The 4,096-nt window shown below is 47.7% G+C and overlaps 1 long non-coding RNA gene across 1 annotated transcript; it reads left to right on the forward strand.

The window, feature by feature from the left end:
• Nucleotides 1-571: 571 nt before the first annotated feature.
• On the forward strand, nucleotides 572-1,997 carry LOC142923013 (uncharacterized). The gene is made up of 2 exons (XR_012940474.1): nucleotides 572-704; nucleotides 1,557-1,997. It is a non-coding gene; the product is annotated as an uncharacterized LOC142923013 (long non-coding RNA).
• Nucleotides 1,998-4,096: the final 2,099 nt, after the last annotated feature.

The following is a 4,096-nucleotide window of genomic DNA, read 5'->3' on the forward strand; positions in this document are numbered from 1 at the left end:
GGGGATATTACCCCACATTTACCATTCATTGATGTTCCCTTTGACATTGGTAATTGGCATTGTCACACCATAGTAATTCATGGGCAATTATGTAATTCTCTCTGTCTATCTCTCTCTGCATCTGTCTGTGTGGGTGTCTCTCTCTGCCGGTGTTTTTCTTTGTATGCGTCTTTCGTGTGTCTCTTTGTGTATTCCTCTCTCTGTGTGTGGATGTCTCTCGGTGTCTGTGTCTCTCTTTCCTCTTCCACGATGTGGTGTTGTATTTACATGCAAATTCTACCTCTAGCCCCGCCCACTTACTCTTGGGCTGAGCTTATCTCAAGTCAATATAACTTCGTGTTTCAGCAGCTTTCTCGCTATATTTTTTCACCTGATGATGGTTGCTTGTGTTGCGATCGAAACGTCGTGATCTATTATTTTTTCTACCTACGTGACTTTACCGAAAGAACCAAAGAGTATTATGATTGTAATTTTGATTGTGATTGTTGTGGTGGAGGTGGTGATATTGATGGTGGTGTTAACGATAGCGGTGATTTTGGTGGTTGTAATGGTGGTATTGATGGTGGTAATGGTGGTTGACTATTACCCCTCTCGTGTCCTTCCACCACCAGGTTTAAGAATCTGCTGGTGTCTGTGCTGGAGGTGGACGTCGGATATCTGTGCAGTCTGGAGTGGTGGACAATAGACTTCTGCAGCTCAACCAGGTGGACGCACTGGGCAGGGAGCAAGATGGTGGTGGCCTTAGAGACCCACTTACTCCCACAGAGAGCCATAGACTCACTCACAGAGTGCACTCACACAGAGAGCCAAAGTCTCACTGACACAGAGCCATAGGCTCACTCACATGGAGACACATAGACTCACTCACACAGAGAACCATTGATTAACTCATTGTTTTTTTCGGTAAAGTCACATATGTAGAAATACCATAAAATTATATTCACATAAATCAAGCACGACGTTTCGACCGCAACACAAGCGATCTTCATCAGGTGTAAAAACAAATAGCACATAAGGTGACATCAACGCAACACATAGAGAGTGTTAAACTGCACGGAGGTAAATACAACACGAAGATGAGAGACGAGAATTCAAAAAACCTAAGAAAATTTTACGTGATGCAATACCAGTCGGCCAACGACACAGTTAGACACTTTCCTGGCAGACCACGAATTTCAGAAGAGTGCTAAATTTCGTGTTCATCCTCTGGGTTGAACATACCAGCATAGACAGAGTGAACAAATACGAGGTATAAGATAGCAGAAATACATATACAGGGACACAAGAGGTAAGAAGAGGAAAGACGGACAGAGAAGCAAGAAAAAAGGGGCCGGATGGATGAACAGACAGAGGCTTAAAATAAGTAGTAGAGGTGGGGGGAGGGGCCGAAGAAAGCAAGGGGCACCCCACCCCACCCACCCCACCCACCCACCCCACCCCACCCACCCCACCCCACCCCTCCCACCCCTCCCACCGATCCTCCCCCCAACCCTCCCCTCAACGCTCCTTTCACTCCTCCCGTCACCCCTCCACCCCTCTCCTTTCTGCTGCGTAAGGGCCAGAGGCTGAGAGCACAGCAGAGGAGGCTACACGGGGAACTGGGCCGCGTCAGGGGCGAGAGACGCGGGGCGACTCGACACTTCACAGCGGCCTTCATAGATGTGTACTGCTTCATTCATAGGAGCTCAATAACAGCACTTGCCCCACCAGTCTGTGGAGCTCCATGGGGGATGTTTGTGTCGGAGCTCGTGCTGTAGGCATAGACGACGCGCGACCGTGGATCCTCTATAGGGAGCGCTCGTCTGCTGTGGGTCACATGGAGCTGCACGAGCGGACACCGCCGCAGCGATTCCCATACCGAGTCACGAGATAGGCGCTGGGAAACAATTGCGCTGAAGTGTGTTGCTGGGTGGATGAAGCGAGCACCACCATGGTGTGCTTGCCTTGTATGGTCAGTCGTGTGACTGATTATTATAATATATTAATTCACACCTGTGCACCGTGTCATGGCAGTTTCTCTGTTTTCCTTCATTGCATTTTTATTTCAGAAATATTTCACCTGCAAAATAGATTGAGTTTGAATATCTCATGCGAAAGGGTGCCCAGGGCATGTGGGGTCGTCCAATTGCACAGTGTTTAGCGCACATCACTACACACCCATGGACTAAATCCAGAGGCGAGTGACAAATGAATCAGTTCTGCCCCCCTCGCTTCACCAACCCGCACTAGTCGGCGTGGTGAAATATGGTAAAAAATCAACACGACCGACAGGGCATAGGGTGCCCATTATCCAGAAGGGCTTTACTTTATTATCACATCCACATCTAATTGTGGATTTGGTTATTTTTCTTTAGTTATCTTTGTTGTATAAATACAACTTGACAAGATGTGTACTGCTTCATTCTGGTACATTTACTGTTTTTCAGTGCATTTCAGCACTGGGTGTGTTTGTTGGATTTATTGTTTGTCGATTTTTCATTGAACTGACAAATGGTGTAACCTGGTCCCTTGGGTACCCAGGCCTTCCTATAGTATAACTCCAGGAATCGGCAGATTTTTATTTTATTGTACCAAGTAAGGACCACTGAGCTATATAGCTGTTTTTCAAAAGCAACCTGGCCACAAATCATAGCTCAACGAAGTGGCTTATCACGTGGAAATTTGTAGCAGCCAAATACTGTAAACGCATATTTCTAAATGTGGAGGGAAAAAAACTCGAGGATCCAGAGAAAAACCCACGCCACCACGGGGAGAATATGCAAACTCCAAATATCCAGGCGTTGGGGTTGGAATCGAACCCACGACCTCCTGCATTCCAGGTGAAGGGGATAACTTGTTGCCACCACTGAGCCCCTTGTTAATCTGATGTGGTATACTGGTACAGCACCTGGTGGCCTCGGTCACTTTACTGACCTTTGCACCATTGTGTAGTCGGTTCAATTGAGTCGCAGACATACTCTTTGGAGGCAACAAATTTATTTATACCAACACGAAGGGGTAACTTCCCTTTTACCAGATAACCTATGGTGGTGGACCACCAGGCTATCTGCGCTAACACTCTGGGATAGCTACAACGAGCAGGACTCCAGCTTGAGTCCTGCCCATGTGTTGGTGACTCTTCACGGACGTTGAATGTAGATCTTTCAGAAGACAACAGCAAAGCTGAACCCCGGTCCCTCTGGGGACCCGGTTTATATGCTTACCAGTCGTGGCTGGCTCCGCCCTTGGCCACAACTACCTTCTCGATTCCTATTGCAAGATCTCGCCCTGACACGTGACTACCCACTAACCCCAACTTGTGGCCCCTGTGTAGAATTTACTCGTCATGTACCTTCCAGGGTCAAACAAAGTGCAATGGCCCACATTAACCTCATTCATGGCTGACACTTTCACACCCCTCCTATAGAGAACAGCACTGCACGCCACACGTGGTGCCACTCAGCGCCATGACTCCGCGCTCACCAAGCCCCACTAAGGCTGGTACTACACCCACATATATGGGGTGTCGGTGATGTAACTACATCGCACGCCGTGCCTCTCAGGCCGGCACTACACAGTGGCATTCCCGATGTCACTACATTACCCCCCTCCCCCCCCCATTCGTAGCATTCAGCCGTCCTGGCTGTCAACTCCCCCTTAAAACTAACCAAGTGAATAAGTTCTAGATTTGAAGCTTTCGTGACTGCAAGGATCCATACTCTTTGGTTCTATTCGGTAAAGTCACGTAGGTAAAAAATAAAACAACAAAATTCATGACGTTTCGGCCACAACACAAGTGGCCTTCATCAGGTGAAGGGGACCGTACTGTCATGAGGACAGCGTTGGAGTGAAGACAGTCCAGCCCAGGTCGCGTCCTTTTAAGCTGTGTGGGAGGAAACAAAATACTTTGACAAAGGAATAAGCATAAAATGACCGTAACACACAAGAGGACCGGCACGGGGGGGGGGAGGGGGTGTTAAGTGGAACGTAGAGGACCGGCACGGGGCGGGAGTTTACAAATGTAGGTGTGAAGTGAAATAAGCTTCTATGAAAGTTTGGTATATCACTATTTGGATAAATACCATTGAAAATTAGTTTAATGTTTGGTATGATTTAG

This window comes from Petromyzon marinus, unplaced genomic scaffold, assembly GCF_048934315.1.
Source record: "Petromyzon marinus isolate PM22_M1 ecotype Great Lakes invasive population unplaced genomic scaffold, UKy_Petmar_22M1.pri1.0 PM_Scaffold_25, whole genome shotgun sequence".
Taxonomy (NCBI): domain Eukaryota; kingdom Metazoa; phylum Chordata; class Hyperoartia; order Petromyzontiformes; family Petromyzontidae; genus Petromyzon; species Petromyzon marinus.